Source organism: Ornithorhynchus anatinus, chromosome 12 (assembly GCF_004115215.2).
Source record: "Ornithorhynchus anatinus isolate Pmale09 chromosome 12, mOrnAna1.pri.v4, whole genome shotgun sequence".
Classification (NCBI taxonomy): Eukaryota; Metazoa; Chordata; class Mammalia; order Monotremata; family Ornithorhynchidae; genus Ornithorhynchus; species Ornithorhynchus anatinus.
In genome coordinates, this window is record NC_041739.1 from 50649620 (window position 1) to 50660162 (window position 10543).

Genomic DNA, 10543 nt, shown 5'->3' on the forward strand with positions numbered 1-10543 from the left:
TTAACTGATATTCAAACAGTACTGCTAGAAAGTGAAGCAGGAGGATTATAAACAAGGAGGGAAGAACTGAAGATTTAAAGACAAGAGAGAAGAGAAAAACCTCAGATACTGGGGCAAAGGTGTGTAGAGATGGTAAAAATAAATGAAAATAAAAACTATGGTATTTGTTAAGTGCTTACTATTCATCAAGCATTGTACACGGGCTGCAGAAAATACAAGATACTCTGGTGGGACACAGTACCCGTCCTACTTGGGGCTCACAGTCCAAATAGGAGGGAAAATGAGTATTAAATCCCCTTTTAACAGATGATGATGATGATGGTAATATTTGTGAAGCTCTAGGGAAGATATCACTTAATCAGTTGAGCACGGTCTCTGTCCCAAGCAGAGCTCACAGTCTAGAAGAGAGGGAGAACAGATATTTAACCTCTTTTCAACAGATGAGGAAACAGTAGTTAAACAACTTGCCTAAGGACTCACAGCAGGCACAGAACAAAGTTAGGGTTAGAAACCAGCACCTCTGATTCCCGGGTCTGTGCTCTTTCCACTAGGCCACGCTGCTTCTCTCCCCCGACTTCAGGCTCGCATCTCCTCCTGCCTCCGGGACGTCTCCACCTGGATGTCGGCCCGCCACCTAAAACTCAACATGAGCAAGACTGAGCTCCTCATCTTCCCTCCCAAACCCGGTCCTCTCCCAGACTTCTCTATCACCGTGGATGGCACGACCATCCTTCCCGTCCCGCAGGCCCGCAATCTCGGTGTCATCCTTGACTCGTCCCTCTCGTTCACCCCACACATCCTATCCGTTACCAAGACCTGCCGGTTTCACCTCTACAGTATCGCCAAGATCCGCCCTTTCCTCTCCACCCAAACGGCTACCTTACTATTACGGGCTCTCGTTATATCCCGGCTAGACTACTGTGTCAGCCTTCTCTCTGACCTCCCTTCCTCCTCTCTCGCCCCGCTCCGGTCTATTCTTCACTCCGCTGCCCGGCTCATCTTCCTGCAGAAACGATCTGGGCATGTCACTCCCCTTCTTAAACAACTCCAGTGGTTGCCTATCGACCTCCGCTCCAAACAAAAACTCCTCACTCTAGGCTTCAAGGCTCTCCATCACCTTGCCCCTTCCTACCTCTCCTCCCTTCTCTCTTTCTACCGCCCACCCCGCACGCTCCGCTCCTCTGCCGCCCACCTCCTCACCGTCCCTCGGTCTCGCCTATCCCGCCGTCGACCCCTGGGTCACGTCCTCCCGCGGTCCTGGAACGCCCTCCCTCCTCACCTCCGCCAAACTGATTCTCTTTCCCTCTTCAAAACCTTACTTTCATTCATTCATTCATTCATTCATTCAATAGTATTTATTGAGCGCTTACTATGTGCAGAGCACTGTACTAAGCGCTTGGGATGAACAAGTCGGCAACAGATAGAGACAGTCCCTGCCGTTTGACGGGCTTACAGTCTAATCGGGGGAGACGGACAGACAAGAACAATGGCACTAAACAGCGTCAAGGGGAAGAACATCTCGTAAAAACCGATGGCAACTAAATAGAATCAAGGCGATGTACAATTCATTAACAAAATAAATAGGGTAACGAAAATATATACAGTTGAGCGGACGGGTACAGTGCTGTGGGGATGGGAAGGGAGAGGTGGAGGAGCAGAGGGAAAAGGGGAAAATGAGGCTTTAGCTGCGGAGAGGTAAAGGGGGGATGGCAGAGGGAGTAGAGGGGGAAGAGGAGCTCAGTCTGGGAAGGCCTCTTGGAGGAGGTGATTTTTAAGTAAGGTTTTGAAGAGGGAAAGAGAATCAGTTTGGCGGAGGTGAGGAGGGAGGGCGTTCCAGGACCGCGGGAGGACGTGACCCAGGGGTCGACGGCGGGATAGGCGAGACCGAGGGACGGCGAGGAGGTGGGCGGCAGAGGAGCGGAGCGTGCGGGGTGGGCGGTAGAAAGAGAGAAGGGAGGAGAGGTAGGAAGGGGCAAGGTGATGGAGAGCCTTGAAGCCTAGAGTGAGGAGTTTTTGTTTGGAGCGGAGGTCGATAGGCAACCACTGGAGTTGTTTAAGAAGGGGAGTGACATGCCCAGATCGTTTCTGCAGGAAGATGAGCCGGGCAGCGGAGTGAAGAATAGACCGGAGCGGGGCGAGAGAGGAGGAAGGGAGGTCAGAGAGAAGGCTGACACAGTAGTCTAGCCGGGATATAACGAGAGCCCGTAATAGTAAGGTAGCCGTTTGGGTGGAGAGGAAAGGGCGGATCTTGGCGATATTGTAGAGGTGAAACCGGCAGGTCTTGGTAACGGATAGGATGTGTGGGGTGAACGAGAGGGACGAGTCAAGGATGACACCGAGATTGCGGGCCTGCGGGACGGGAAGGATGGTCGTGCCATCCACGGTGATGGAGAAGTCTGGGAGCGGACCGGGCTTGGGAGGGAAGATGAGGAGCTCAGTCTTGCTCATGTTGAGTTTTAGGTGGCGGGCCGACATCCAGGTGGAGACGTCCCGGAGGCAGGAGGAGATGCGAGCCTGAAGGGAGGGGGAGAGGACAGGGGCGGAGATGTAGATCTGCGTGTCATCTGCGTAGAGATGGTAGTCAAAGCCGTGAGAGCGAATGAGTTCACCGAGGGAGTGAGTGTAAATGGAGAACAGAAGAGGGCCAAGAACTGACCCTTGAGGAACTCCAACAGTTAAAGGATGGGAGGGGGAGGAGGCTCCAGCGTAGGAGACCGAGAATGATCGGCCAGAGAGGTAAGAGGAGAACCAGGAGAGGACAGAGTCCGTGAAGCCAAGGTGAGATAAGGTACGGAGGAGGAGGGGATGGTCGACAGTGTCAAAGGCAGCAGAGAGGTCAAGGAGGATCAGAATGGAGTAGGAGCCATTGGATTTGGCAAGAAGGAGGTCATGGGTGACCTTAGAGAGAGCAGTCTCGGTAGAGTGGAGGGGACGGAAGCCAGATTGGAGGGGGTCTAGGAGAGAATGGGAGTTAAGGAATTCTAGGCATCGATTGTAGACGACTCGTTCTAAGATTTTGGAAAGGAAGGGTAGTAGGGAGATAGGACGATAACTGGAGGGGGAAGTGGGGTCAAGAGCGGGTTTTTTTAGGATGGGGGAGACGTGGGCGTGTTTGAAGGCAGAGGGGAAGGAGCCCTTGGAGATTGAGTGGTTAAAAATAGAAGTTAAGGAAGGGAGGAGGGCAGGGGCGATGGTTTTAAGAAGGTGAGAGGGAATGGGGTCCGAGGCGCAGGTAGAGGGGGTGGCACTTGCGAGGAGGGAGGAGATCTCCTCTGAGGATACTGCAGGGAAGGATGGGAAAGTAGGGGAGGGGGTTGTTGGGGGGAGGGGAGAGGCGGAGGGGTGACTTTGGGGAGCTCAGACCTGATCGTGTTGATTTTCGTGAGGAAATAGGTGGCCAGATCATTAGGGGTGAGAGATGGGGGAGGGGGAGGAACAGGGGGCCTAAGGAGAGAGTTAAAGGTCCGGAACAATCGGCGGGGGTGACGGGCATGGGTGTCGATGAGGGAGGAGAAGAAGCTTTGCCTGGCGGAGGAGAGGGCAGAGTTAAGGCAGGAAAGGATAAATTTACTTAAAAATCACCTCCTCCAAGAGGCGTTCCCAGACTGAGCTCCTCTTCCCCCTCTACTCCCTCTGCCATCCCCCCTTTACCTCTCCGCAGCTAAAGCCTCATTTTCCCCTTTTCCCTCTGCTCCTCCACCTCTCCCTTCCCATCCCCACAGCACTGTACTCGTCCGCTCAACTGTATATATTTTCGTTACCCTATTTATTTTGTTAATGAATTGTGCATCGCCTTGATTCTATTTAGTTGCCATTGTTTTTACGAGATGTTCTTCCCCTTGACGCTGTTTAGTGCCATTGTTCTCGTCTGTCCGTCTCCCCCGATTAGACTGTAAGCCCGTCAAACGGCAGGGACTGTCTCTATCTGTTGCCGACTTGTTCATCCCAAGCGCTTAGTACAGTGCTCTGCACATAGTAAGCGCTCAATAAATACTATTGAATGAATGAATGAATGAATGCTTCTCTCATGAGGAAACTGAGGCTCCAAGAAGTTAAGTGACTTGTCCAAGGACACACAGCAGGCAAGTGGGAGAGTGACAATAATTGTCCCATGCTCTTTCCACTAGTCCAGACTTCTTCTTGAGACAGAAGGTGGGAGACAACTCTGAGACAACAGCAGCAGAAAGACCAGCTCGGTTTATGGCAGTAATAGTAATAATGGCATTGATTAAGTGCTTTCTATGTGGCAAACATTGTACTTAGCCCAAGAGGTAGTATGTAACAAACTGTGTGCAGGTGACTATATTAAGTGCTTGGGAGAGTAAAAATCATAGTAATAATTGTGGTATTTTTTAAGCGCTTACTATGTACAAGGCACAGTACTAAGTGCCAGGGTAGATATAATCAAATCAGGTTGGACACAGTCCCTGTTCCACATGGGGCTTACAGTCTTTATCCCCATTTTACAGATGAGGTAACTGAGGCACAGAGAAGTGAAGTGACTTGTCCAACATCACATGACAGACAAATGGTGGAGACAGGATTCGAATTTAGGTCCTGATGACCGCCAGGCCTCCTGCCCCCAACTAGCTTGCAGTCTGTGATACCAATTATGCATTAGTATAATCAATCACATTGGCATATATGGACATAGTCTGTGATCTTGGAATGGAATATCTCTAAAATGTCAACATTCATTTATTTATTCAGTCATATTTACTGAGCACTTATTTTGTGCAAAATACCATACCAAGAGCTTGGGAGAGTACAACAAACACACATTCCCTGCCCATATTGAGCTCACAGTCCAGAGAGGGAAACAGACATTAAAATGCATAAATAAAATAAATTAATGACAGATATATACATATGTGCAATGGGAATGGGAGGGAGGATGAATGAAAGGAGCAAGTCAGGGGAGTGGGACGCAGAAGGGAGTGGGAGAAGAAGAGAGGAGGGTTTAGTCAGGGAAGGCTTCTTGGAGGAGATGTGCCTTCAGTAAGGCTTTGGACTGGAGGAGAGAAATTATCCGGCTGGTACGAGGAGGGAGGATGTCCCAGGCCAGAGCTAGGACGTTGGGGGCAAGAGGTCAGCAGTGAGATAGTCGAGATGGAGGCCCAGTGAGTAGGTTAGAAGTAGAGGAGCTAAGTGTGTGGGCTGGGTTGTAGTAGGAGAGTAGTGAGATGAAGTAGGAGGGTGCAAGGGGATTGACTGCTTTAAAGCCAATGGTGAGGAATTTTGGTTTGATTCGGAGGTGGATGGGCAACCACTGGAGTTTCTTGAGGACTGGGGAAACATGGGCTGAACGTTTTTGAAGGAAAATGGTCCAGGCAGCAGAATGAAGTATGGAGTGGAGTAGGGAGAGACAGAAGGCAGGGAGGGCAGCAAGGAGGCTGATAGAATAATCAAGGCAGGATAGGATAAGTGTTTACATTCATATGGCAGCAGTTTGGATGGAGAGGAAAATGCCATGGTGTTCTCAACCACCTTCTAGGTTACTTTTGCTGCAAAGGATACTCAGAGTGGTTTAGTAAGGACCAAAAAGTCCTTTCCACCTCAAGCAGCTTTAAAGAAATATCAGAAAATCTGAAGGAGGGTCAATCCGGCCCACATCTCAGTTGGCCCTGAAGCCACACCCAAGCGCATTGTTTGCAGGGAACTTGTCTACCAATTCTGTTGTAATATACTCATCCAATGCTTAGTACAGTGCTCTGCACACAGTAAAGGACTGTATAAATATCTGCAGTTGATTGATTGAAGATACAGTTTCAAGCCGCATGGCATAGTGGATAGAGCATGGGCATGGGAGTCAGAAGGTCATGAGTTCTAATCCTAGCTCCTCCACTTGTCTGCTGTGTGATCCTGGGCAAGTCTCTTTACTTCTCTGTGCCTCAGTTACCTCATCAGTAAAGTGGGTATTAAGACTGTGAGCGCCATGTGGAACAAGGACTCTGTCCAACCTGATTTGCTTGGTTCCATCCCAGTGCTTAGTAAAGTGCCTGCACATAGCACTAAACAAATATAATAATAACAATAATGATGATAAATGATAAAAAAAATCATAGAGCAGGTCCATAAAAATGATGACAAAAGAATCAGACTCCCCTTTCAAAATGAAACAGACTCCTCACAAGACATGAGAATTCAGGAGGAAGAGTCCTTTGTGTGATTTAAATGATCAAGCTATGCTTTCACCGGTCAACAGACAATGTTGGTCTTTATGACTGACAAGTAGTGGAAGAAATAACTCTTTCTCAAGGCATCCTTTCAAAAGGGAAGAGTTTTTCAAGATTTACTGAAAATAAATGTCTATTGAAAATATACTTGTATTTGCATAATTTATACAACACAGGGTAACCCCTGCTTTGAGAGTTTTCATGGGTAATGATCTCCGGACTAGAATTTGATAATAGATTTTCACCTTTTTCAATAATGGACAGTCACCATCACTCATTAGGAGGATAACACTTAAGAAAAAACACTTTGCCATTGAGTCGTTTATGAATTAGAATACCACCGGGAGGAAGATCTGAAAAATGAATGAAAAATCCTGTAGATTGTTGCATATTGATTTCTTTCATAAAATAATACAGCTTGACACGGCTGTCAATGTGGGAACGATTTTGCTGAGTCCTTCTAATTTTAACTGCTTACCGGCAGCTTTCATTCATTTTCTCCTCAGAGTGAGATATACTACTGGACTCAGGCTCTGTCTGCTCATTATCTCTCTCATTTGGTTTTTAATATGGGTAGTGATTTCTGTTACCATTTCACTCCCCCTTTCGATGTCTCCTTGGAGTTTTCCCTAACCTACCCTTGGAGATTCCCTTTCAGGATCGCACCCAGAGAGTTTTCAGCCCTCTACCAGTCTTGGCTACGGGAGGGAGAGTCAAGCAGAGGCCTAGCCATTCCAATTCTAGCTTGGGCATTAGCTAGCGAGTGGAAGGCCATCTGCTACAAGTCAAAACTCACCTGTGCTGGGCAGTAGCGACATGGGAGAGTCGTGGGTGGAGACTTTTAAGTTTTCGGTACGGAAGAAAGCAAGGATGAACCTTTTTGGTATTTTTACCAAGAAAACTCTATGGATCCACTAACAGAACAATTGCAGATGGAGGTGGGGCGTTCTGGGAGAGATGTGTCCATGGCATCGCTATGGGTCGGAGGCAACTCGATAACATAAGACAGAGAAGATCCTTGGAGAGGAGAGGAGTCTAGGGCACTTTCTCAAACACATTGCTGTGGACAGGAAGCTTGTTGTGGACAGGGAATGTTCCTGTTCTCTTGTTATATCGTACTTCCCCAACCTCTTAGTACAGTGCTCTGCACACAATAAACGCTTGGTATATACGGTTGACTGACAACCATTAAGCTAAAGGACAGCTAGTAATACTTTTGGAATTTGTTTAGTGCTTACGATGTGCTGAACACTGTATTAAGTGCTGGGACAGAAGATAATCAGGTCCCTGTCCCACACTGGGCTCACAATCTACTGGGGAGGGAGAACAGGTATTTCATCCCCTTTCACATTTGAAAAGACTGAAGCCCAGAGAAGTTTCGTGGCTTGCCCAAGGTCACATAGCAAGCAAATGACAGAGCCGGGATTAGAGTAAAACCTCTCAGGATTAATATCTTCTGGAGAACTACCGCCCCCTCCAGTAAATCAGTCAGTCAATCAATCGTATTGATTCTTGAGCACTTCCTGTGTGCAGAACACTGTAGTAAGCACTTGGAGAGTACAATATAACAGAGATGGTAGACGTGTTCCCTGCCCACAAGGTGCTTACAGTCTAGAGAGGTGCTTGCTAGCACTTATTGTGTGCCAGAAACTGTACTAAGCACTGGGGTAGATACGACCAGCTTGGACACAGTACCTATTCCATTTCACAATCTTAATCCCTATTTTACATATGAGGTGACTGAGGTACAGAGAAGTTAAGTGACTTACCCAAGGTCTCACAGCAGGCACGTGGCTCTTAGGATCAGAACCCAGGTCTTCTGACTCCTAGGCCTGGGATCCTTCCATTAGTCCATGCTGCTGCTGTTAAGAGGTTAATATTTATAGGCTTGCCAGGGGTGTTCTGGCTAAAAGTCATACTGCTCATGTCCCTTTGGGGAATAGAAGTCAGTGTGGTCACTCTGAGAATGCAGTCAACTTCTAAAGGTAAGGATACATCGTAAGCCTTTTTTCCCCACATCATTTTTTCAACTGCAACTTTTTCTTGGCAATGGGAGTTTGTTTTCCTCCTGGAGGATTTCAAGTGAAAGAGAAGAACTGAATAAAGAAATCACGTCTTTCAAAAGGGTGTGCATCTTTGAGAGCCCTTCCTGTGGATACAATTTAGAAAACTTGAAAGGGAATGAAGGACTGACTGAAGGCTTTGGATGTTTTTTCTGGTCTTAATAACAAAAGCATTTGCTTGAATAAAAGACAGGCTAAAAATCACTTGGATGCCACTTCATGTGGTACTGACTCATAACTGACAAAAGTGGCTGATGATGACATCTCAGAAAAACATAGCCAGTTCCAAATAAAGCTGAAAATCCATCTTGTACATCTGTGTCTCAACTTCCTCATCTGTAAAGTGGGAATGAAATACCCATTCTCCCTCTGCTTTAGATTGTGAGGCCCCTAAGGGACAGGGACTGCATCTGACTTGATTATCTTGAGTCTACCCCAAAACTTAGCGCAGTGTCAGACACAGGGTAAGTGCTTAACAAATACCACAATTATTAGTACTATTAGTATTAACCAGACCCACGAGAGAAAAGAGAGCTTCCGAGGGGGGGATTGCCTGTCTGTCTGGTGGAATGTTTCTCTGTGGTGCGACAATCCACAGCAAATGAATTTTCATCAGAAACATTTTATACTACCACGACATTCAATTATAGTCTATAAATATCTCGAGCCCTTTGCCAAAAATGGTTTGGATTGTACTGCACAATAGATAATCGCTGTTCCTCTCATTTTCCTGAGCAATTTAGTCCCAAGAATTGGGCAATTAACGAAACGGGACTGAGAGCCAACTGGAGTTCAGTGGGTTGAGACAGATGGTGGACTGGGATATCCAATGTGTGTATGGGGTGGGTGGGTAGTGGGGGAGATTTATTCTGTTTTTAAAGTTCTCTGTAACCTACCTAGTTCCAAGCAGAAAGTCATCCTCAGAGGGGCCCTAGTTGAAGTTGAGGTATTTGTTACCCTCCAGTTTGCTGAAGATAAACCTTTCCTTTGAGCAATAGATAGAGCACAGCAAAGAACCCAAACAAGTTGGCAGAGGTATCCTCACCATTGACTTTAAGCAGTCCATCACTTTTCCCCCCCTCTTACCTCACCTCACTTCTCTCCTTTACGACCCAGCTCGCACACTCCACCCCTCTAGTGCTAACCTTCTCACTGGGCCTCCATCTCGCCTGTCTCGCCACTGACCCCTGGCCCACATCCTACCTCTGGCCTGGATAACTCTCCTTCCTCAAATCCGCCAGACAATTACTCTCCCCCCTCATCAAAGCCCTATTGAAGTCCCGTCTCCTCCAAGAGGCCTTCCCAGACTAAGCCCCACCTTTCCTCATCCCCCACTCCCTTCTGCGTCACCCTGACTTGCTCCCTTTGCCCTTCCCCTACCTCTCATTCATTCATGCATTCAGTAGTATTTATTGAGCACTTATTATGTGCAGAGCACTGTACTAAGTGCTTGGAATGTACAAATCGGCAACAGATAGAGACAGTCCCTGCCCATTGACGGGCTTACAGTCTAATCGGGGAAGACAGACAAAAACAATAGCAATAAATAGAATCAAGGGGATGTACGTCTCATTAAAACAATAGCAATAAATAGAATCAAGATGATGTACATATCATTAACAAAATAAATAGGGTAATAAAAAATATGTACAAATGAGCGGATGAGCACAGTGCTGAGGGGAGGGGAAGGGAGAGGGGGAGGAGCAGAGGGAAAGCGGGGGAAAAGGGGGCTTAGCTGAGGGGAGGTGAAGGGGGGGGTAGATGGACAGCAGAGGGAGCAGAGAGAAAAGGCTCAGCCCCACAGCACTTCTGCATATGTTTGAAATTTTATTTATTTGTACTGTTGCCTGTCTCCCCCTCTAGACCATAAGCTCCTTGTGGGAACCGGATGGGTTTACCAACTTTGTTGTACTGCACTCTCCAAAGCACTTAGTGCAATGTTCTGCACACAATAAGCATTCAGTATAAACCATTGATTGATTGACTGATTGGTGATCAGAGCAGATACAATCCCTTATCTCATCCAGAGCTCACTGTTTAAGAAGCAGGGAAAACAGGAATTTCATCCCCATTTTACAGATGAGAAAACAGGCTCAGAGGAGTTATGTGACTTACCCAAGATGACACAGCAGGTAAGTGGTGGAACTGGGATTAGAACTCAGCTCCTTACTCTCCGGCCTGTGCTTTTTCCATTATATGCTTTTGTAGCTGAGGACTGTTCTCTGTGTCAATCCCAGTATCTGCCACGAGAAACAGGGTGGCTTAATGGAGAGAGACCAGGCCTGGGAGTCAGAAGGACCTGGT